The sequence below is a fragment of the Perognathus longimembris genome, chromosome 18 (genome assembly GCF_023159225.1).
Source record: "Perognathus longimembris pacificus isolate PPM17 chromosome 18, ASM2315922v1, whole genome shotgun sequence".
Lineage (NCBI taxonomy): Eukaryota > Metazoa > Chordata > Mammalia > Rodentia > Heteromyidae > Perognathus > Perognathus longimembris.
Genome location: NC_063178.1, coordinates 28,701,294 through 28,727,501, shown reverse-complemented (window position 1 = coordinate 28,727,501; position 26,208 = coordinate 28,701,294).

The window sequence follows — 26,208 nt, the reverse complement described above, 5'->3', positions numbered from 1 at the left end:
CCTAAATGAGATTTTTCTCTGTTCCCTCATCACAATCCAGATCCTTTTGGGTAGTTACCAGTACATTAACCATACCAGGAAGTACTTAATTTTTTAAGCTACTGCTTTTCTTTACCTCAGTGGAGATATTTACTGATAAAGAGCTACCTACGCAGCATGTTCATGTCGTTCATATATGAGATTTTATCTCTCTCTCCTCAACACAAATCAGATTCTTCTGAGGAGATTCCAGTACAAAATCATTTCCCCTGTGTAATTACCTTAACAAGCTCCAGCTGTTTTTATTCTCAGAATGGATACTCCCTGATATACAGCTGCCTTCCCCATTCGTAAGTGAGGGGCCTAAATGAGCTTTATCTCTGTTCCATCACCACAATCCAGATTCTTTTGGGGAGCTACCAGTACAGTAACCATACCAGGAAGTACTTAGTTTATTAAGCTACTGCTTTTCTTAATCTCAGTGGATATATTTACTGATAAGCAGCTACATACGCACCATGTTCATGTCGTCCCTAAATGAGCTTTTATCTCTGTCCCCTCACCACAAATCAGATTGTTCAGAGGAGTTCCCAGTACATTATCCTTTCCCCTGTTTAATTACCTTACCAAGCTCCAGCTGTTTTAATTCTCAGAAGTGATACTTCCTGATATACAGCTGCCTAACCCCTTCGTAAGTGCAGGTCCTAAATGAGCTCTTTTATCTGTTCCCTCAAAACAATCCAGATTCTTTTGGGGAGCTACCAGTACAGTAACCATACCAGGAAGTACTTAATTTATTAGGCTACAGCTTTTCTTAATCTCAGTGGAGATATTTACTGATAAACAGCTTCCTTCGCAGCATGTTCATGTCGTTCCTAAATGAGCTTTTATCTCTCTCCCCTCACCACAAATCAGATTCTTCTGAGGAGTTCCCAGTACATTATCCTTTCCCCTGTGTAATTACCTTAACAAGCTCCAGCTGTTTTTATTCTCAGAAGGTTTACTCCCTGATAGACAGCTGCTTACCCCAATCGTAAGTGCAGGTCCTAAATGAGCTTTTTTCTCTGTTCCCTCACCACAATCCAGATTCTTTGAGGAGTTACCAGTACAGTAACCATAGCAAGAAGTACTTAGTTTATTAAGCTACTGCTGTTCTTAATCTCAGTGGAGATATTTACTGATAAATGGCTATCGACGCAGCATGTTCATGTCATTCCTAAATGAGCTTATATCTCTCTCCCCTCACCACAAATCAGATTCTTTTGAGGAGTTCCCAGTACATTATCCTTTCCCCTGTGTAATTACCTTAACAAGCTCCAGCTGTTTTTATTCTCAGAAGGGATAATCCCTGATATACAGCTGCCTACCCCCTTCATAGGTGCAGGTCTAAAAGGAGCTTTTTTCTCTGTTCCCTCACCACAATCCAGATTCTTTTGGGGACGTAACAGTAAAGTAACCATACCAGGAAGTACTTAATTTATTAAGCTACTGCTTTTCTTAATCTCAGTGGAGATATTTACTGATAAACAGCTACGTATGCAGCATGTTCATGTCGTTCCTTAATGAGCTTTTATCTCTCACCCCTCACCAGAAATCTGATTCTTCTGAGGAGTTCCCAGTACATTATCCTTTCCCCTGTGTAATTACCTTAACAAGCTCCACCTGTTTTTATTCTCAGAAGGGATACTCCCTGATATAAAGCTGCCTACCCCCTTCGTAAGTGCAGGTCCTAAATGAGCTTTTTTCTCTGTTCCCTCACCACAATCCAGATTTTTTTGGGGAGTTACCAGTATAGTAAGCATACCAGGAAGTACTTAATTCATTAAGCTACTGCTTTTTTAAATCTCAGTGGAGATATTTACTGATAAACAGCTACCTACGCAGCATGTTCATGTCGTTCCTAAATGAGCTTTTATCTCTCTCTCCTCACAACACATCTGATTCTTCTGAGGAGTTCCCAGTACATTATCCTTTCCCCTGTGTAATTAGCTTAACAAGCTCCAGCTGTTTTTATTCTCTGAAGGGATACTCCCTTATATACAGCTGCCTACCCCCTTCCTAACTGCAGGTCCTAAATGAGCTTTTTTCTCTGTTCCCTCACCACAATCCAGATTCTTTTGGGGAATTACCAGTACAGTAACCATACCAGGAAGTACTTAATTTATTAAGCTACTGCTTTTCTTTTTTTTTCTTCTCAAATTTTTATTATCAAACTGACGTACAGAGAGGTTACAATATCATACGTTGGGCATGTTATACATTTCTTGTACTGTTTGTTGCCTTGTCCCTCATGCCCCCCTCCCTCCCCCCTTTCCCTCCTCCCCCCTGGTGTTCAGTTCACTTACACCAAACAGTTTTGCAAGTATTGCTTTCGTAGTTATTTCTCTTTTTTTACCCTGTGTCTCTCGAAGTTGGTATTCCCTTTGAATTTCCTACTTCCAATACCAGTAAACACGGTTTCCAATATACTCAGATAAGATTACAGAGATAGTGTAGGTACAAACATAGGAAGGTGATACAAAACATTGTCTATAATAGAAAGTACACATACACATAGGACCTTGAAAGTGGTTACAACTGTGATATATCACTTGTTTCCGTAACATGGAGTTTATTTCAATTAGCATCATCTTATGTGTTTCTAAGGGTATAGCTATTGGGCCTTGTGATGCTCTGCTATGGCTTGCCTAAACCTGTACTAATTATTCCCAATAAGGGAGGCCATAGAGTCCATGTTTCTTTGGGTCTGGCTCACTTCACTTAGTATAACCTTTTCCAAGTCCTTCCATTTCCTTACAAATGGAACAATGTCATTCTTTCTGATAGAGGCATAAAATTCCATTGTGTAAATGTACCACATTTTCCTGATCCATTCATCTATGGAGGGGCATCTGGGTTGGTTCCAGCTTCTCGCTATGACAAATTGTGCTGCGATGAACATTGTTGTGCTGGTGGCATTACTGTGATTTTGTTTGTGGGCTTATGGATAGATACCCAACAGTGGGGCTGCTGGGTCATAGGGGAGTTCTATATTGAGCCTTCTGAGGAATCTCCATACTGCTTGCCAGAGTGGCTGAACCAGTTTACATTCCCACCAACAACGAAGTAGTGTTCCCTTTTGGCCACATCCCCTCCAACAATTGTTATTATTAGTTTTCTTGATATATGACATTCTTGCTGGGGTGAGATGGAATCTCAATGTTGTTTTAATTTGCATTTCCTTTATGGCCAGTGATGTAGAGCATTTTTTCATATGTCTATTGGCCATTCTCATTTCCTCATCAGAGAAGTTTCTTTGTAAGTCTTTAGCCCACTTGTTGAGGGGGCTATTGGTTCTTTGCAGTTTTCTTTTGGAAGAAGGTAATTTTTTTAGTTCTGCATATATTTTAGAGATGAGGCCTTTGTCTGTTGAATGTCCGGTAAAGATCTTCTCCCAGTCTGTGGGCTTTCTGTTTATCTTGAGAGCTATGTCCTTTGCCGTGCAGAAGCTCTGGAGTTTGATGCAGTCCCATTTGTCCAACCTTTCTTTGATTTGTAGCCTTTCAGGGTCTTTGTTAAGGAAGTTCTGTCCTGTGCCAAGGAGCCCAAGTGTTTCTCCTACTCCTTCCTTTAGTGTCTTCAGGGTGCCTGTTTTGATTTCAAGGTCTTTAATCCATTTGGAATTGATTTTGGTGCAGGGTGATATATAAGGATCTAGTTTTAGTTTGTTGCATGTGTTGAGCCAGTTTTGCAAGCACCACTTGTTAAAGAGGCTATCTTTCTTCCATACTATTGTTTTAGCTCCTTTATCAAAGTTTAAGTAGGCATAGTTCTGTGGGTTTAATTCTGGGTCTTCAATTCTGTTCCATTGGTCTTCAGGCCTATTCCGGTGCCAATACCAAGCTGTTTTTATTACTATAGCTTTATAATACAGCTTGAAGTTGGGTATTGTAATTCCTCCAGCACTGTTCTTTCTGCTTAAGAGTGTTTTTGCTATTCTAGGTCTTTTATTGCTCCATATGAATTTCTGGATTGCTTCCTCTATTTCATTAAAGAATGGTGTTGGGATATTAATGGGTATTGCATTGAATTTTTAGATAGCCTTTGGCAATATTGCCATTTTGATTACATTAATCCTCCCAATCCAGGAGCATGGGAGGTTTTTCCATTTTCTTAGTTCTGACTTAATTTCATTTTTCAAGCTTTTAAAGTTCTCTTCAAAGAGGTCTTTCACTTCTTTGGTTAAGGTTATTCCTAGGTATTTTATGTTTTTGGGGGCTATTGCAAAAGGAGTTGCTTTACTGATTTCAGCCTCGGTCTTCGGGTTGTTAGCATAGAGAAAGGCCGTTGATTTTTGAAGGTTTATTTTATATCCTGCAACTTTGCCAAAGTTTTGTATCAGCTCTAGTAGCTTGGGGGTAGAGTCTATGGGATTCTTTAGGTATAGGATCATGTCATCTGCGAAGAGAGAAAGTTTAACTTCATCTTTTCCTATTTGGATCCCCTTTATATTCTCTTCTTGCCTAATTGCTCTGGCTAGGAATTCTAGTACTATGTTGAAGAGCAGGGGAGAGAGTGGACATCCCTGCCTTGTTCCTGATTTTAAAGGAAATGGCTTTAGTTTTTCACCATTTAGAGTTATGGTTGCTGTTGGTTTGTCATAAACTGCCTTGATTATATTCAGGAATGTTCCCTGGAATCCCAGTTTTTCCAGGGCTTTTAGCATAAATGGGTGCTGGATTTTATCGAACGCTTTTTCCGCATCCAGCGATAAAACCATGTGGTTCTTTACCTTGCTCCGGTTGATGTGGTGGATTACATTAATTGACTTGTGTATATTAAACCAGCTTTGCATCCCTGGGATGAATCCAGTTTGATCGTGGTGTATGATTTTTTTGATGACCTGTTGAAGTCGATTGGCCAGAATTTTGTTGAGAATTTTTGCATCTATGTTCATCAGGGAGATTGGTCTGTAGTCCTCTTTCCGTGATGAGTCTCTGCCTGGTTTTGGGATGAGGGTTATACTGGCTTCATGAAATGAGTCTGGCAGTGAACGTTCTCTTTCAATTTCATTGAAGAGTTTGAGAAATATTGGAGTGAGTTCTGTTTTGAAGGCCTTGTAGAAATCTGCGGTGAATCCATCTGGACCTGGGCTTTCTTGGATGGGAGATCATTTATTGCTGTTTCTATTTCAATACTGGATATGGGTCTGTTTAGAAGGTTTAAGTCTTCATAGTTGAGTTTGGGGGTACCAATTTTTTCTAGGAAATCATCCATTTCTTCCAAGTTCTCTATTTGTTGCATAAAGATTTTCAAAATAGTCCCTTATTATTTTCTGAATTTCGGTTATTTCTGTGGTGATGTTACCTGTTTCATCTCTTATCTTGTTTATTTGAGTGTGCTGCCTTCGTTCTTTGGTCAGGTTTGCCAGGGGTCTGTCTATCTTGTTGATTTTTTCAAAGAACCAACTCTTCGTTTTGTTGATTCTTTCGATGGTTTTTCCGTCTCTAATTGATTTAATTCTGATTTGATTTTAATTATTTGCTTCCGTCTATTGACTTGGGGTTTGGCTTGCTGTTCTCTCTCCAGAAAATTAAGGTGCTTCCTTAAATTACTGAGTTGCTGTTTCTCCAGTTTGTTGGTGTATGTACTCAGAGATATGAATTTTCCCTCTGAGTACTGCCTTTGCTGTGTCCAAAGGAGCTGGTACTTTGTGCCTCAACTTGGTTGAAGTCCATAAACATTTGAATTTCTGTTTTAATTTCTTCAATGATCCACTGATGGTTCAGCAGTGTGTTCTTTAGTCTCCATGAATTGTGGGATTTTCTGTGGTGGCTGAATGAGTTGAGCTCTAATTTTATTCCATTGTGGTCTGAAAGAATGCAGGGAATGATTTTGATACTTCTGAATTTGTACAGATTTTTCTTTGTGCCCTAAGATGTGATCTATTTTGGAGAGTGTTCCGTGTGCTGCCGAAAGAATGTGTATTATGTCCTTGCTGGGTGGAATATTCTGTAGATGTCGATTAAGTCTAGTTGGTCTATGCAATTGTTTAGTTCTGTGGTTTCTTTGTTCAGTTTTTGGCGTGTTGATCTGTCAGAGGTGAGAGTGGAGTGTTAAAGTCCCCCACTATCATTGTGTTTGGGTCTATGAATGTTTTTAGAGCCAGTAGTGTTTGTTTGATGAAGTTGGGTGCTCCTGCATTTGGCGTGTAGATATTTAGGATGGTTATTTCTTCCTGTTGGAGAGATCCTTTTACTAGTATGTAGTAACCTTCTTTGTCTCTTCTTACCTTTTTTAATTTGAAGTCAATTTTGTCTGATACTAGGATTGCAACTCCAGCCTGCTTATGGGGGCCATTTGCTTGATAGATTTGTTTCCAGCCTTTCACTTTTAGAAGATGTTTACTTTTGCTGGATAGATGTGTCTCTTGGAGGCAGCAGAAAGATGGATCTTGATTTGTGATCCAAGTTATGAGCCTATGTCGTTTGATTGGAGAATTAAGTCCATTAATGTTGACAGTTAGGATTGAGAGGTGATCGTTTGTTCCTTTCATTTTCACTGTCTTGTTTAAAGCTGTGTCTTCCCATTTCTTGATCTAGTGTTTACTATTTAGGGTTCATTTCTCTGTCTGTGTTGGGATCTTGATTATTTTCCCTGTATAGTACATCTTTAAGGATTTTGTGTAAAGCTGGTTTTTTGGAGATATATTGTTTCAGTTTTTTCCTTATTGTGGAAGACTTTTATTTGACCTTCGGATATGAAGGAGAGTTGGCGGGGTACAGAATTCTTGGTTGGTAGTTGTTTTTATTTAGAGTTTGCTATACTTCATTCCAGGCTCTCCTTGCTTTCATGGTCTCTGCTGAGAAGTCTGGGGTAATTCTGATTGCTTTTCCTTTATATGTGATAGTTTTCTTTGCCCTAAACAGCTTTGAGTATTTTTTCCTTGCACTCTGCTGAAGCTGTTTTGATCACAATGTGTCGGTGGGAAGTCCTATTCTGGTCTGGTCGATTTGGGGTTCTAAATGCTTCTTGTATCTGTATAGGCCTTTCCTTCTGGATGTTTGGGAAGTTCTCAGCTAATATTCTGTTAAATAGGTTGCCTATCCCATTAACCTCTTTCTCCAAGTTTTCCCTCAATACCTATTATCCTTAAATTGGGCTTCCTGATTGTGTCTTGAATCTCCTGTAGCGATCTGTTTTGTTGCTTGGACTGGATTTGTATTGATTTTTGATCTTTCTCCATAGAATCTAAGGAATCTTCAGCTCCTGAGATTCGATCCTCTGCTTCAGTTAGTCGGGACTGTAGGCTAGCTACTTGATTTCGAATCTCTTTTCCTTCTGACTGGTCTTTCCTGATGATTTCCATGTCATTTCTTAGGTCCTGTATGGACTTCTTTACTTCATTAACTTCATTACTTTGGTTTTGAGTGTTGTCTCTCAAATCTTTAAGTTGGGTAGCTATCTTTTCATTTGACTCTTGAAGCTCACTTATCTTTCTATTTGTGGATGCCATGAAATTCTCCATTAATTTTTGCTTTGCCTCCTCACGCTCTAACATAATTGACTGAAGAGATTCAAACTTTTCATTTATCATGTTTATCAGTAAACGTTGTAGAGCATTTTGGGGGTTTTCTTCTATGTTTTTTGATTGACTGCTCTGCTTCCTGCTTGTTTTGGGTGGGGGATAAGACTTCATTATTTGCCATCTTTCTTGTGCTTCTTCTGCCCATTTGGATTGGGAATGCCAGTCTACCAGCACCTGTGAGCACTGTTTAAGACCCAAAGCAGCCCTTACCAAGCACTGTTGTGTAAATCTTACAATTTCACAATTATATACAGATAATTTGTATACCTGTCTATAAAGTTAGATTTGGTGTTCCTAAAGAATACAATTTCAATATAACATCTGATCCTGGGCCCTGTATTCAGTAGTTACTTATTTACTGTTACAACCTTATACACAATTCTTGTTTTTATATTAAGTTCTTTTAGGACTGGCTTTCTCTATGAACCCCTTTGATTCACTCGTATTAGCTGGGATATCCTCTATCCAATAACCAGGAGTCAATGGAGCCTGGAGGTCCAGGCAGTAAGTCAGGAGGGTAAGTTGGAGGTAGTAAAGAGAATAGAGTAAAGTGTATTGGGGGGGTGGTGGTGATTTTGGTTTAGTTTCAGTGACGTGGAAAATGTGGAGAAGAGTAGAATCAGTAGAAAGCACATTGATAAAATGACAGACACTGGAGAGTTAGCAGAAAAGGGTGTAGGAGTTAGTTATAGGAAAGTAATTTTTAAAGGAAGAGGACGCAACGAGAGAAATGAAGTAAAAATACTGGAAGACAGATACACAAAACTGAAAAATTATTTCAAGGAAGCATAAGTAAATAAAAAGGAAAATAACAGAAAAGGGACACCCAAGCAAATAAACAAACACACAAAAAAAACTTGATAAAACAAACCAGTAAAAATGGAAAACAAACAAACAAACAAACAAAAAAACAGCCAATGATGTTTCAGGTGTGAAAAAAATTAAAAAGAAAATTTTAAAGAAAAGTTTAAAAAAAATGTTTGAAAAGAAAAAGAAACCAGTCTCAGGTTTCCCTGCAGTGGACTGCAGTCTATTTTCCTGATTGGCTGGTTTGACTTGATTTCAGTTGGCAAGGGGTGGATCTGTTCTGACCTTCTCCCCTGTTGGTGCAATCGTGGGTCTCTGAGGTTCGCACAGCTTGCAGGCAGGCCTTGGGCATCCCTCTGTCGATGGGGACGTAGGCAGTCACAGGAACTGTGGCTCCTGTCTGCTGTGGGGCCGCTGCCATTGATGCCTGGACTTGACTAGACTGTGAACTCAGCAGAGCGTGGCGCGTCTGGCCTGTTTTGCTCCACTAAGAGTTGCTTGCCTGAGGGAGGCGGCCTCTTTGGCATAGGTAGCTATGGAATGCAGCTCCGTTTTGGGCTGGGAATTAGTTTCCTCTGTGACAGGACCGTTTAGCTGTCCCCGGAACTCTTTGTTCCTCCTTCTGTTGTTTCCGTGGCCCCTGGAAGCTGCTCGCAGCTTTTGCTTTAAGTTTAGAAGTTCCGGCGGGCAGGGCGGGGCATCTCTGGATAATCCCCGGACTCGCCTCCCGCCAGGGCAGGGGGCGTTCTTCTGGGCGGAGCTGGTTCTCACTGATTCCGCCCCTCCTGCCCTTTTCAAAGATGGCTTTTTTGACCTCACTTTCCCCAGGCCCGCTTCAGTTCCAGTCTGGTCTGACCCTATGCCAGTGGCAAAGATGGCGCTTTGCTCTGGCGGTGGGACAGGGATGCCTTCAGAAGCTGGACTGTAGGCACAAGCGACAATAATTTTTTTTTTTGCGGGGTACTCACGCTGTCTCTGCGATGTCAGGTCCTCCGTGCTCGGCTGCCGTCTGGAGTATTTCTCGCTTTAGCAGCGCGGAGTGCGGGGGCTGTGCCAGGCACTGTGCCTGAGCCGGCGCTGGCGCTGCAGCGGGACGCCGCCCGGAGCTCAAAACTGTGTTTCCAGACCAGCAAAGTCGATTTTTCCTTCCTGTTCAGAATCCCTGTACTGTTAGAACTACTTTGGATTTCTTTCTCAGAGAAACAGTTTCTATGAGGTGAGAAACTTCGATATCGGAGGAGCCCTGCAGGGCTCAGCCGCTCCTCCACCGTCTTCCGCCAAAATCCTCCCTACTGCTTTTCTTAATCTCAGTGGAGATATTTACTGATAAACAGCTACCTACACAGAATGTTCATGTCGTTCCTAAATGAGCTTTAATCTCTCTCCCCTCACCAGAAATCAGATTCTTCTGAGGATATCCCAGTACATGATCCTTTCCGCTGTGTAATTACCTTAAGAAGCTCCAGCTCTTTTATTATCAGAAGGGATACTCCCTGATATACAGCTGCCTACCCCCTTCGTAAGTGCAGGTACCAAATGAGATTTTTTCTCTGTTCCCTCACCAAAATCCAGATTCTTTTGGGGAGTTTCCAGTACAGTAACCATACCAGGAAGTACTTAATTTATTAAGCTACTACTTTTCTTAATCTCAGTGGAGATATTTACTGATAAACAGCTACTTACGCAGCATGTTCATGTCGTTCCTAAATGAGCTTTTATCTCTCTCCCCTCACCACAAATCAGATTCTTCTGAGGAGTTCCCAGTACTGTATCATTTCCCCTGTGAAATACCTTAACAAGCTCGGGCTGTTTTTATTCTCAGAAGGGATACTCCCTGATATACAGCTGCCTACCCCCTTCGTAAGTGCAGGCCCTAAATGAGCTTTTTTCTCGGTTCCCTCATCACAATCCAGATTCTTTTGGGGACTTACCAGTACAGTCACCATACCAGGAAGTACTTAATTTATTAAGCTACTGCTTTTCTTAATCTCAGTGGAGATATTTACTGATAAACAGCAATGTAAGCAGCATGTTCATCTCGTTCCTAAATGAGCTTTTATCTCGCTCCCCTCACCACGACTCAGATTCTTCTGAGATGATCCCAGTACATTATCCTTTACCTTGTGTAATTACCTTAACAAGCTCCAGCTGTTTTTATTCTCTGAAGGGATACTCCCTTATTTACAGCTGCCTACCACCTTCGTAAGTGCATGTCGTAAATGAGGCTTTTTTCTCGGTTCGATCACCACAATCCAGATTCTCTTGGGGAGTTCCCAGTACAGAAACCATACCAGGAAGTACTTAATTTATTAAGCTACTGCTTTTCTTAATCTCAGTGGAGATATTTACTGATAAACAGTTACCTACGCAGCATTTTCATGTCGTTCGTAATGAGCTTTTATCTCGCTCCCCTCACCACAAATCAGATTCTTCTGAGGAGTTCCCAGCATATTATCCTTTCCCCTGTGTAATTACCTTAACAAGCTCCAGCTGTTTTTAGTCTCAGAAGGGATACTCTCTCATATACTGCTGCTTACCCCCTTCGTAAGTGCAGGTCCTATATTATCTTTTTTCTCTGTTCCCTCACCACAATCCAGATTCTTTGGGGAGTTACCAGTACAGTAACCATTCCAGGAAGTACTTAATTTATTGAGCTACTCCTTTTCCTAATCTCAGTGGAGATATTTACTGGTAAACAGCTACCTACGCAGCATGTTCATGACGCTCCTAAATGAGCTTTTATCTCTCTCACCTCACCACAAATCAGATTCTTCTGAGGAGTTCCCTGTACATTATCCTTTCCCCTGTGTAATAACCTTAACAAGCTGCAGCTGTTTTTATTATCAGAAGGGATACTCCCTGATATACAGCTGCCTACGCCCTTCGTAACTGCAGGTTTTAATGAGCTTTATTCTCTGTTCCCTCACCACAATCCAGATTCTTTTGGGGAGTTACCAGTACAGTAAACATACCAGGAAGTACTTAATTTATTAAGGTACAGCTTTTCTTAATCTCAGTGGAGATATTTACTGATAAACAGCTTCCTTCGCCTTATGTTCATGCCGTTCCTAAATGAGCTTTTATCTCTCTCCCCTCACTACAAATCATATTCTTCTGAGGAGTTCCCAGTACATTATCCTTTCCCTTGTGTAATTACCTTAACAAGATCCTGCTGTTTTTATGCTCGGAAGGGATACTCCCTGATATACAGCTAACAAACCACTTGTAATTGTAGGTCTTAAATGAGCTTTTTTTCTCTGTTCCCTCACCACAACCAGATTAATTTGGGGAGTTACCAGTACAGTAACCATACCAGGAAGTACTTAATTTATTAAGCTACTCCTTTTGTTAATCTCAGTGTAGATATTTAGTGATAAATAGCTCCTTACGCAGCATGTTCATGTCGTTCCTAAATGAGCTTTTATCTCTCTCCCCTCACCACAAATCAGATTCTTCTGAGGAGTTCCCAGTACATTATCCTTTCCCCTGTGTAATTCCCTTAACAAACTCCAGGTGTATTTATTCTCAGAAGGGATACTCCCTGTTATACAGCTGCCTACCCCCTTCGTAAGTGCAGGTCATAAATGAGCTTTTTTCTCTGATCCATCACCACAATCCAGATTCTTTTGGGCAGTTACCAGTACAGTAACCATACAAGGAAGAACTTTATTTATTAAGCTACTGCTTTTCTTAATCTCAGTGGAGATATTTACTGATAAACAGCTACCTATGCAGCATGTTCATGTCGTTCTTAAATGAGCTTTTATTTCTCTCCCCTCACCACAAATCAGATTCTTCTGAGGAGTTCCAAGTACATTATCCTTTCCCCTGTGTAATTACCTTAACAATCTCCAGGTGTTTTTATTCTCAGAAGGGAAATTCCCTGATATACAACTGCCTTCCCCCTTCGTAAGAGCAGGTCCTATGTGAGCTTTTTTCTCTGTTCCCTCACCACAATCCAGATTCTTTTCGGGAGTTACCAGTACAGTAACCATACCAGGCAGTACTTAATTTATTAAGCTACTGCTTTTCTTATTCTCTGTTTAGATATTTACTGATAACCAGCTACCTACGCAGCATGTTCATGTCGTTCCTAAATGAGCTTTTATCTCTCTCCCCTCACCACATATTAGATTCTTCTGAGGAGTTCCCAGTACATTATCCTTTCCCCTGTGTAATTACCTTAACAAGCTCCAGCTGTTTTTATTCGCAGAAGGGATACCCCCTGATATACAGTTCCCCCCCCCCTCGTATGTTCAGGTCCTAAATGAGCTTTTTTCTCTGTTCCCTCACCACAATGCAGATTTTTTGGGGAGTTACCGGTACAGTAACCATACCGGCAATTACTTAATTTATTAAGCTACTGTCTTTCTTAATCTCATTGGAGATATTTAGTGATAAACAGCTACCTAGGCAGCATGTTCATGTCGTTCCTAAATGAGCTTTTATCTCTTTCCCCTCACCATAAATCAGATTCTTCTGAGGAGTTCCCAGTACATTATCCTTTCCCCTGTGTAATTACCATAACAAGCTCCAGCTGTTGTTATTCTCAGAAGGGATACTTCTTGATATACAGCTGCCTACCCCCTTGGTAAGTGCAGGTCCTAAATGAGCTTTTATCTCTGTTCCCTCACCAAAATCCAGATTCTTTTGGGGAGTTGCCAGTAGAGTAACCATACCATGAAGTACTTCATTTATTAAGCTACTGCTTTTCTTAATCTCATTGGAGATATTTCCTGATAAAAGCTACCTACGCAGCATGTTCATGTTGTTCCGAAATGAGCTTTTATCTCTCTCCCCTCACCACAAATCAGATTCATCTGAGGAGTTCCCAGTACATTAGCCTTTCCCCTGTGTAATTGCCTTAAGAAGCTACATCTGTTTTTATTCTCAGAAAGGATACTCCCTGATATACAGGTGCCTACCCCCTTCGAAAGTGCAGGTCTTAATGAGCTTTTTTTCTCTGATCCCTCACCACAATCCAGATGCTTTTGCGGAGTCACCCGTACAGTAACCATACCAGGAAGTACTTAATTTATTAATCAACTGATTTTCTTAATCTTAGTGGAGATATTTACTGATAAACAGCTACCTACGCAGCATGTTCATGTCGTTTGTAAATGAGCTTTTATCTTGCTCCCCTCACCACAAATCAGATTCTTCTGAGGAGTTCCCAGTACATTATCCTTTACCCTGTGTAATAAACTTAACAAGCTCCAGCTGTTTTTATTTTCAGAAGGATTACTCCCAGATATATAGCTGCCTACCCCATTTGTAAGTGCAGGTCCTAAATGAGCTTTTTTCTCTGTTCCCTCAACACAATCCAGATTCTTTTGGGGAGTTACCAGTACAGTAACCATACCAGGAAGTACTTAATTTATTAAGCTACTGCTTTTCTTAATCTCAGTGGAGATTTTTACTGATAAACAGCTACCTTCGCCTTATGTTCATGCCGTTCCTAAATGAGCTTTTATGTCTCTCCACTCACCACAAATCAGATTCTTCTGAGGACTTCCCAGTACATTATCCTTTCCCCTGTGTAATTACCGTAACAAGCTCTATCTGTTTTTATTCTCAGAAGGAATACTCCCTGATATATAGCTGCCTACCCCATTTGTAAGTGCAGGTCCTAAATGAGCTTTTTTCTCTGTTCCCTCACCACAATCCAGATTGTTTTGGGGAGTTACCAGTACAGTAACCATACCAGGAAGTACTTAATTTATTAAGCTACTGCTTTTCTTAATCTCAGTGGAGATATTTACTGATAAACCGCTACCGACGCAGCATGTTCATGTCGTTCCTAAATGACCTTTTATCTCTCTCCCCTCAACACAAATCAGATTCTTCTGAGGAGTTCCCAGTACATTATCCTTTCCCCTGTGTAATTACCTTAACAAGCTCCAGCTGTTTTTATTCTCAGAAGGCATACTCCCTGATATACATCTGCCTACCCCCTTCGTAAGTTCAGGTCCTAAATGAGCTTTTTTCTCTGTTCCCTCACCACAATCCAGATTCTTTTGGGGAGTTACCAGTACAGTAACCATACCAGGCAGTACTTAATTTATTAAGCTAGTGCTTTTCTTAATCTCTGTGGAGATATTTACTGATAAACAGCCATGTACGCAGCATGTTCATGTCGTTCCTAAATGAGCTTTTATCTCTCTCCCCTCACCACAAATCAGATTCTTCTGAGGAGTTCACAGTATATTATCCTTTCCCCTGTGTAATTACCTTAACCTGCTCCAGCTGTTTTTATTCTCAGAAGGGATACTCCCTGATATACAGCTGCCTACCCCCTTTTAAGTGCAGGTCCTAAATGAGCTTTATTCTCTGTTCCCTCACCACACTCCAGATTCTTTTGGGGATTTACCGGTACAGTAACCATACCAGGAAGTACTTAATTTATTAAGGTACTGCTTTTCTTAATCTCCGTGGAGATATTTACTTATAAACAGCTAACTACGCAGCATGTCCCTGTCGTTCCTAAATGAGATTTTATCTCTCTCCCCTCACCACAAATCAGATTCTTCTGAGGAGTTCCCAGTATATTATCCTTTCCCCTGTTTAATTACCTTAACAAGCTCCAGCTGTTTTTATTCTCAGAAGGGATACTCCCTGATATACAGGTGCCTAACCCCTTCGTAAGTGCAGGTCCTAAATGAGCTTTTTTCTCTGTTCCCTCACCACAATCCAGATTCTTTTGAGGAATTACCAGTACAATAACCATAACCTGAAGTACTTAATTTATTAAGCTACTGCTTTTCTTAATCTCAGTGGAGATATATTCTGATAAACTGCTACCTAACGAGTATGTTCATGTCGTTCCTAAATAAGCTTTTATCTCTCTCCCCTCACCACAAATCAGATTGTTATGAGGTGTTCCCAGTACATTATCCTTTCCCCTGTCATTCCCGTAACAAGCTCGGGCTGTTTATATTCTCAGAAGGGATCCTCCCTGATATACAGCTTCCTAGCCGCTTCGTAAGTGCAGGTCATAAATGAGCTTTTTTCTCTGTTCCCTCACCAAAATCTAGATTCTTTTGGGGAGTTACCAGTACAGTAACCATACCAGGAAGTACTTAATTTATTAAGCTACTGCTTTTCTTAAACTCAGTGGAGATATTTACTGAGAAACAGCTACCTACGCAGCATGTACATGTCGTTCTTAAATGAGCTTTTATCTCTCTCCCCTCACCACAAATCAGATTCTTCTGAGATGTTCCCAGTACATTATCCTTTCCCCTGTGTAATTACCTTAACAATCTCCAGCTGTTTTTATTCTCAGAAGGGATACTCCCTGATATACAGCTCCCTACCCCCTTCGTAAGTTCAGGTCCTAAATGAGCTTTTTTCTCTGTTCCTTCACCACAATCCAGATTATTTGGGGAGTTACCAGTACAGTAACCATAACAGGAATTACTTAATATATTAAGCTACTGCTTTCCTAAATCTCAGTGGAGATATTTCCTGATAAACAGCTACCTACACAGCATGTTCTTGTTGTTCCTAAATGAGCTTATATCTCTCTCCCCTCACCACAAATCATATTCTTCTGAGGAGTTCCCAGTACATTATCCTTTCCCCTGTGTAATTACCTTATCAAGCTCCAGCTTTTTTTATTCTCAGAAGGGATACTAGCTGATATACAGCTGCCTATCCCCATCGTAAGTGCAGGTCCTAAATGAGCGTATTTCTCTGTTCCCTGATCGCAATCCAGATTCTTTTGGGGAGTTACAAGTACAGTAACCATACCAGGAAGTACTTAATTTATTAAGCTACTGCTTTTCTTAAACTCAGTGGAGATATTCACTGAGAAACACCTACCTACACAGCATGTTCATGTCGTTCCTAAATGAGCATTTATCTTTCTCCCCCTCCACGAATAGGATTCTTCTGAGGAGTTCCCAGTACATTATCCTTTCCCCTGTGTAATTCCCTTAACAATCCCCAGCTGTTTTTATTCTCAGAAGGGATACTCCCTGATATACAGCTGGCTACCCCCTTTGTAAGTGCAGGTCATAAATGAGCTTTTTTCTCTGTTCCCTCACCACAATCCAGATTCTTTTGGGGAGTTACCAGTACAGAAACCATACCAGGAAGTACTTTATTTATCAAGCTACTGCTTTTCTTAATCTCAGTGGAGATATTTACTGATAAACAACTACATAGGTAGCATGTTCATGTCGTTCCTAAATGTGCTTTTATTTCTCTCCCCTCACCACAAATCAGATTCTTCTGAGGAGTTGTCAGTACATTATCCTTTCCCCTGTGTAATTACCTTAACAAGTTCCAGCAGTTTTTGTTCTCTGAAGGGATACTCCTTGATATAAAGCAGTCTACCCCCTTCGTAAGTGCAGGTCCTAAATGAGTTTTTTCTCTGTTCCCTCACCACAATCCAGAATCTATTGGGGAGTTACCAGTACAGTAACCATACCAGGAAACACTTAATTTATTAAGCTACTGCTTTTCTTAATCTCAGTGGAGATATTTACTGATAAAGAGCTACTTACGGAGCATGTGCTCCAGCTGTTTTTATTCTCAGAAGGGATACTCCCTGATATACAGCTGCCTACCCCCTTCGTAAGTGCAGGTCCTAAATGAGCTTTTTTCTCTGTTCCCTCACAACAATCCAGATTCGTTTTAAGAGTTACCAGTACAGTGTCAATACCAGGAAGTACTTAATTTATTAAGCTCCTGCTTTTCTTAATGTCAGTGGAGATATTTACTGATAAACAGCTACCTACCCATCATGTTCATGTCGTTAATAAATGAGCTTTTATCTCTCTCCCCTCACCACAAATCAGATTCTTCTGAGGAGTTCCCAGTACATTATCCTTTCCCCAGTATGTAATTACCTTAACAAGTTCCAGCAGTTTTTGTTCACAGAAGGGATACTCCCTGATATAAAGCAGTCTACCCCCTTCGTAAGTGCAGGTCCTTAATGAGTTTTTTCTCTGTTTCCTCACCACAATCCAGAATCTTTTGGGGAGTTACCAGTACAGTAACCATACCAGGAAGTACTTAATTTATAATGCTACTGCTTTTCTTAATCTCAGTGGAGATATTTACTGATAAACAGCTACATACGCAGCATGTTCATGTCGTTCCTAAATGAGCTATTATCTCTCTCCCCTCACCACAAATCAGATTCTTCTGAGGAGTTCCCAGTACATTATCCTTTCCCCTGTGTAATTATCTTAACAAGCTCCAGCTGTTTTTATTCTCAGAAGGGACACTCCCTGATATACAGCTGCCTACCCCCTTCGTAAGTGCAGGTCCTAAATGGGCTTTTTTCTCTGGTCCCTCACCACAATCCAGATTCTTTTGGGGAGTTACCAGTACAGTAACCATACCAGGAAGTACTTAATTTATTCAGGTACTGCTTTTCTTAATCTCAGTGGAGATATTTACTGATAAACAGCTACCTACGCAGCATGTTTATGTCGTTCCTAAATGAGCTTTTATGTCTTTCTCCCACCACAAATCAGATTCTTCAGAGGAGTTCCCAGTACATTATCCTTTCCCCTGTGTAATTACCATAACAAGATCCAGCAGTTTTTGTTCTCAGAAGGGATACTCCCTGATATACAGCTGTTACTCCCTTCGTAAGTGCAGGTCCTAAATGAGCTTTTTTCTCTGTTCCCTCACCACAATCCAGATTCTTTGGGGAGTTACCAGTATAGTAACCATACCAGAAAGTACTTAATTTATTAAGCTACTGCTTATCTTAATCTCAGAGGAGATATTTACTGATAAACAGCTACCTACGCAGCATGTTCATGTGGTTCCTAAATGAGCTTTTATCTCTCTACACTCACCACAAATCAGATTCTTCTGAGGAGTTCCCAGTACATTATCCTTTCCCCTGTGTAATTACCTTAACAAGCTCCAGCTGTTTTTTATACTCAGAAGGGATACTCCCTGATATACAGACGCCTACCCCCTTCGTAAGTGCAGGTCTTAAATGAGCTTTTTTCTCCGTTCCCTCACCACAATCCAGATTCTTTTGGGGTGTTACCAGTACAGTAACCATACCAGAAAGTACTTAATTTATTAAGCTACTGCTTTTCTTAATCTCAGTGGAAATATTTACTGGTAAACCACTACCTACCCAGTATGTTCATGTCGTTCCTAAATGAGCTTTTATCTCTCTCCCCTCACCACAAATCAGATTCTTCTGAAGAGTTCCCGGTACATTATCCTTTCCTCTGTGTAATTACCTTAACAAGCTCCAGCTGTTTTTATTCTCAGAAGGCATATTCCCTGATATACAGCTGCCTACACCCTTCGTAAGTGCAGGTCATAATTGAGTTTTTTCTCTGTTCCCTCACCACAACCCAGATTCTTTTGGGGAGTTACTAGTACAGTAACCATACCAGGAAGTACTCAATTTATTAAGCTACTGCTTTTCTTAATCCAGTAGAGATATTTACTGATAAACAGCTACCTACGCAGCATGTTCATGTCGTTCCTAAATGAGCTTTTATCTCTCTGCCCTCACCACAAACCAGATTCTTCTGAGGAGTTCCCAGTACATTATCCTTTCGCTTTGTAATTACCTTAACAAGCTCCAGCTGTTTTTATTCTCAGAAGGCATATTCCCTGATATACAGCTGCCTACACCCTTCGTAAGTGCAGGTCATAATGAGCATTTTTCTCTGTTCCCTCACCACAATCCAGATTCTTTTGGGGAGTTACCAGTACAGTAACCATACCAGGAATTACTTAATTTATTAAGCTACTGCTTATCTTAATCTCAGTGGAGATATTTACTGGTAAACAGCTACCTACGCAGCATGTTCATGACGCTCCTAAATAAGCTTTTATCTCTCTGAACTCACCACAAATCAGATTCTTTTGAGGAGTTCCCTGTACATTATCCTTTCCCCTGTGTAATAACCTTAACAAGCTGCAGCTGTTTTTATTATCAGAAGGGATACTCCCTGATATACAGCTGCCTACGCCCTTCGTAACTGCAGGTTTTAATGAGCTTTATTCTCTGTTCCCTCACCACAATCCAGATTCTTTTGGGGAGTTACCAATACAGTAAACATACCTGGAAGTACTTAATTTATTAAGCTACTCCTTTTGTTAATCTCAGTGTAGATATTTAGTGATAAATAGCTCCTTACGCAGCATGTTCATGTCGTTCCTAAATGAGCTTTTATCTCTCTCCCCTCACCACAAATCAGATTCTTCTGAGGAGTTCCCAGTACATTATCCTTTCCCCTGTGTAATTCCCTTAACAAACTCAAGGTGTTTTTATTCTCAGAAGGGATACTCCCTGTTATACAGCTGCCTACCCCCTTCGTAAGTGCAGGTCATAAATGAGCTTTTTTCTCTGATCCATCACCACAATCCAGATTCTTTTGGGCAGTTACCAGTACAGTAACCATACAAGGAAGTACTTTATTTATTAAGCTACTGCTTTTCTTAATCTCAGTGGAGATATTTACTGATAAACAGCTACCTATGCAGCATGTTCATGTCGTTCTTAAATGAGCTTTTATTTCTCTCCCCTCACCACAAATCAGATTCTTCTGAGGAGTTCCAAGTACATTATCCTTTCCCCTGTGTAATTACCTTAACAATCTCCAGCTGTTTTTATTCTCAGAAGGGAAATTCCCTGATATACAACTGCCTTCCCCCTTCGTAAGAGCAGGTCCTATATGAGCTTTTTTCTCTGTTCCCTCACCACAACCAGATTCTTTTCGGGGGTTACCAGTACAGTAACCATACCAGGCAGTACTTAATTTATTAAGCTACTGCTTTTCTTATTCTCTGTTTAGATATTTACTGATAACCAGCTACCTACGCAGCATGTTCATGTCGTTCCTAAATGAGCTTTTATCTCTCTCCCCTCACCACAAATTAGATTCTTCTGAGGAGTTCCCAGTACATTATCCTTTCGCCTGTGTAATTACCTTAACAAGCTCCAGCTGTTTTTATTCGCAGAAGGGATACCCCCTGATATACAGCTGCCTACACCCCTCGAATGTTCAGGTCCTAAATGAGCTTTTTTCTCTGTTCCCTCACCACAATCCAGATTTTTTGGGGAGTTACCGGTACAGTAACCATACCGGCAATTACCTAATTTATTAAGCTACTGTCTTTCTTAATCTCATTGGAGATATTTAGTGATAAACAGCTACCTACGCAGCATGTTCATGTCGTTCCTAAATGAGCTTTTATCTCTTTCCGCTCACCATAAATCAGATTCTTCTGAGGAGTTCCCAGTACATTATCCTTTCCCCTGTGTAATTACCATAACAAGCTCCAGCTGTTGTTATTCTCAGAAGGGATACTTCTTGATATACAGCTGCCTACCCCCTTGGTAAGTGCAGGTCCTAAATGAGCTTTTATCTCTGTTCCCTCACCAAAATCAAGATTCTTTTGGGGAGTTGCCAGTAGAGTAACCATACCATGAAGTACTTCATTTATTAAGCTACTGCTTTTCTTAATCTCATTGGAGATATTTCCTGATAAAAGCTACCTACGCAGCATGTTCATGTCGTTCCGAAATGAGCTTTTATCTCTCTCCCCTCACCACAAATCAGATTCTTCTGAGGAGTTCCCAGTACATTAGCCTTTCCCCTGTGTAATTGCCTTAAGAAGCTACATCTGTTTTTATTCTCAGAAAGGATACTCCCTGATATACAGCTGCCTACCCCCTTCGAAAGTGCAGGTCTTAATGAGCTTTTTTCTCTGATCCCTCACCACAATCCAGATGCTTTTGCGGAGTCACCCGTACAGTAACCATACCAGGAACTACTTAATTTATTAATCAACTGATTTTCTTAATCTTAGTGGAGATATTTACTGATAAACAGCTACCTACGCAGCATGTTCATGTCGTTTGTAAATGAGCTTTTATCTTGCTCCCCTCACCACAAATCAGATTCTTCTGAGGAGTTCCCAGTACATTATCCTTTACCCTGTGTAATAAACTTAACAAGCTCCAGCTGTTTTTATTTTCAGAAGGATTACTCCCAGATATACAGCTGTCTACCACCTTCGTAAGTGCAGGTCCTAAATGAGCTTTTTTCTCTGTTCCCTCACCACAATCCAGATTGTTTTGGGGAGTTACCAGTACAGTAACCATACCAGGAAGTACTTAATTTATTAAGCTACTGCTTTTCTTAATCTCAGTGGAGATATTTACTGATAAACAGCTACTGACGCAGCATGTTCATGTCGTTCCTAAATGACCTTTTATCTCTCTCCCCTCAACACAAATCAGATTCTTCTGAGGAGTTCCCAGTACATTATCCTTTCCCCTGTGTAATTACCTTAACAAGCTCCAGCTGTTTTTATTCTCAGAAGGCATACTCCCTGATATACATCTGCCTACCCCCTTCGTAAGTTCAGGTCCTAAATGAGCTTTTTCCTCTGTTCCCTCACCACACTCCAGATTCTTTTGGGGATTTACTGGTACAGTAACCATACCAGGAAGTACTTAATTTATTAAGCTACTGCTTTTCTTAAACTCAGTGGAGATATTTACTGAGAAACAGCTACCTACGCAGCATGTACATGTCGTTCTTAAATGAGCTTTTATCTCTCTCCCCTCACCACAAATCAGATTCTTCTGAGAAGTTCCCAGTACATTATCCGTTCCCCTGTGTAATTACCTTAACAATCTCCAGCTGTTTTTATTCTCAGAAGGGATACTCCCTGATATACAGCTCCCTACCCCCTTCGTAAGTTCAGGTCCTAAATGAGCTTTTTTCTCTGTTCCTTCACCACAATCCAGATTATTTGGGGAGTTACCAGTACAGTAACCATAATAGGAATTACTTAATATATTAAGCTACTGCTTTCCTAAATCTCAGTGGAGATATTTCCTGATAAACAGCTATCTACACAGCATGTTCTTGTTGTTCCTAAATGAGCTTTTATCTCTCTCCCCTCACCACAAATCATATTCTTCTGAGGAGTTCCCAGTACATTATCCTTTCCCCTGTGTAATTACCTTATCAAGCTCCAGCTGTTTTTATTCTCAGAAGGGATACTAGCTGATATACAGCTGCCTATCCCCATCGTAAGTGCAGGTCCTAAATGAGCGTATTTCTCTGTTCCCTGATCGCAATCCAGATTCTTTTGGGGAGTTACAAGTACAGTAACCATACCAGGAAGTACTTAATTTATTAAGCTACTGCTTTTCTTAAACTCAGTGGAGATATTTACTGAGAAACAGCTACCTACACAGCATGTTCATGTCGTTCTTAAATGAGCATTTATCTTTCTCCCCTCACCACGAATAGGATTCTTCTGAGGAGTTCCCAGTACATTATCCTTTCCTTTGTGTAATTACGTTATCAAGCTCCAGCTGTTTTTATTCTCAGAAGGGATACTCCCTGATATACAGCTGCCTACCCCCTTCGTAAGTGCAGGTCCTAAATGAGCTTTTTTCTCTGTTCCCTCACCACAATCCAGATTCTTTTGGGGTGTTACCAGTACAGTAACCATACCAGAAAGTACTTAATTTATTAAGCTACTGCTTTTCTTAATCTCAGTGGAAATATTTACTGGTAAACCACTACCTACCCAGTATGTTCATGTCGTTCCTAAATGAGCTTTTATCTCTCTCCCCTCACCACAAATCAGATTCTTCTGAAGAGTTCCCAGTACATTATCCTTTCCTCTGTGTAATTACCTTAACAAGCTCCAGCTGTTTTTATTCTCAGAAGGCATATTCCCTGATATACAGCTGCCTACACCCTTCGTAAGTGCAGGTCATAATTGAGTTTTTTCTCTGTTCCCTCACCACAACCCAGATTCTTTTGGGGAGTTACTAGTACAGTAACCATACCAGGAAGTACTCAATTTATTAAGCTACTGCTTTTCTTAATCCAGTAGAGATATTTACTGATAAACAGCTACCTACGCAGCATGTTCATGTCGTTCCTAAATGAGCTTTTATCTCTCTGCCCTCACCACAAACCAGATTCTTCTGAGTAGTTCCCAGTACATTATCCTTTCGCTTTGTAATTACCTTAACAAGCTCCAGCTGTTTTTATTCTCAGAAGGCATATTCCCTGATATACAGCTGCCTACACCCTTCGTAAGTGCAGGTCATAATGAGCATTTTTCTCTGTTCCCTCACCACAATCCAGATTCTTTTGGGGAGTTACCAGTACAGTAACCATACCAGGAATTACTTAATTTATTAAGCTACTGCTTATCTTAATCTCAGTGGAGATATTTACTGGTAAACAGCTACCTACGCAGCATGTTCATGACGCTCCTAAATGAGCTTTTATCTCTCTGAACTCACCACAAATCAGATTCTTCTGAGGAGATCCCTGTACATTATCCTTTCCCCTGTGTAATAACCTTAACAAGCTGCAGCTGTTTTTATTATCAGAAGGGATACTCCCTGATATACAGCTGCCTACGCCCTTCGTAACTGCAGGTTTTAATGAGCTTTATTCTCTGTTCCCTCACCACAATCCAGATTCTTTTGGGGAGTTACCAATACAGTAAACATACCAGGAAGTACTTAATTTATTAAGGTACAGCTTTTCTTAATCTCAGTGGAGATATTTCCTGATAAACAGCTACCTACGCAGCATGTTCACGTCGTTCCTAAGTGAGCTTTTATCTCTCTCCCCTCACCTCAAATCAGATTCTTCTGAGGAGTTCCCAGTACATTATCCTTTCCCCTGTGTAATTACCTTAACAACCTCCAGCTGTTTTTATTCTCAGAAGGGATACTACCTGATATACAGCTGCCTACCCCCTTCGTAAGTGCAGGTCCTAAATGAGCTTTATTCTCTGTTCCCTCACTACAATCCAGATTCTTTTGGGGAGTTACCGGTACAGTAACCATACCAGGAAGTACTTAATTTATTAAGGTACTGCTTTTCTTAATCACAGTGGAGATATTTACTGATAAACAACTACCTACCAGCACGTTCATGTCGTTCCTAAATGAGCTTTTATCTCTCTACATTCACCACAAATTGGATTCTTCTGAGGAGTTCCCAGTACATTATCCTTTCCACAGTGTAATTACCTTAACAAGCTCCAGCTGTTTTTATTCTCAGAAGGGATACTCCCTGATATACAGCTGCCTAACCCCTTCGTAAGTGCAGGTCCTGAATGAGCTTTTTTCTCTGTTCCCTCACGACAATCCAGATTCTTTTGGGGAGTTACCAGTACAGTAACCATACAAGTTGACTTAACTACTGCTTTTCTAAATCTCAGTGGAGATATTTACTGATAAACAGCTACCTACGCACCATGTTAATGTCGTTACTAAATGAGCTTTTATCTTTCTCCCCTCACCACAAATCAGATTCTTCTGAGGAGTTCCCAGTACATTATCCTTTCCCCTGAGTAATTACCTTAACAAGCTCCAGCTGTTTTTATTCTCAGAAGTGATACTCCGTGCTGTACAGCCGCCTACCCCCTTCGTAAGTGCAGGTCCTAAATGAGCTTTATTCTCTGTTCCCTCACCACAATCCAGATTCTTTTGGGGAGTTACCAGTACAGTAACAATACCAGGAAGTACTTAATTTACTAAGCTCCTGCTTTTCTTAATCTGAGTGGAGATATTTACTGATAAACAGCTACCTACGCAGCATATTCATATCGTTCCTAAATGAGCTTTTATCTCTCTCCCCTCACCAGAAATCAGATTCTTCTGAGGAGTTCCCAGTACATTATCCTGTCCCCTGTGTAATTACCTTAACAAGCTCCAGCAGTTTTTATTCTCAGAAGGGATACTCCCTGATATACAGCTGCCTACCCCCTTCGTAAGTGTAGGTCCTAAATGAGCTTTTTTCTCTGTTCCCTCACCAAAATCCAGATTCAATTGGGGAGTTACCAGTACAGTAAACATACCAGGAAGTACTTAATTTATAAGCTACTGCTTTTCTTAATCTCAGTGGAGATATTTACTGTTAAACAGCTACGTATGCAGCATGTTCCTGTCGTTTCTAAATGAGCTTTTATCTCTCTCCCTTCACCACAAATCAGATTGTTCTGAGGAGTTCCCAGTACATTATTCTTTCCCGTGTGTAATTACCTTAACAATCTCCAGCTGTTTTTATTCTCAAAAGGGATACTCCCTGATATACAGCTGCCTACCCCCTTCATAAGTGTAGTTCCTAAATGAGCTTTTTTCTCTGTTCCCTCACCACAATCCAGATTCTTTTGGGAAGTTACCAGTACAGTAAGCATACCAGGAAGTAGTTAACAAGCTCCAGCTGTTCTTATTCTCAGAAGGGATACTCCCTGATATACAGCTGCCTACCACCTTCGTAACTGCAGGTCCTAAATCAGCTTTTTTCTCTGTTCCCTCACCACATTCCCGATTCTTTTGGGGAGTTACCAGTACAGTAACCATACCAGGAAGTACTTAGTTTTTTTTTTTTTGGTTTCCTTTAGGTTTTTATTTTTCTCAAATTTTTATTATCAAACTGACGTACAGAGAGGTTACAGTATCATAAGTTGGGAATTGGATACATTTCTTGTACTGTTTGTTGCCTTGTCCTTCATGCCCCCCTCCCTCCCCTCCTTTCCCTCCCCCCCCCCAGTTGTTCAGTTCACTTACACCAAACAGTTTTGCAAGTATTGCTTTTGTAGTTATTTCTCTTTTTTTACCCTGTGTCTCTCGAATTTGGTATTCCCTTTGAATTTCCTACTTCCAATACCAGTAAACACGGTTTCCAATATACTCAGATAAGATTACAGAGATAGTGTAGGTACAAACATAGGAAGGTGATACAATACATTATCAATAATAGAAACTACACATACACATAGGACGTTGAAAGTAGTTACAACTGTGATATATCACTTGTTTCCATAACATGGAGTTCATTTCAATTAGCATCATCTTATGTGTT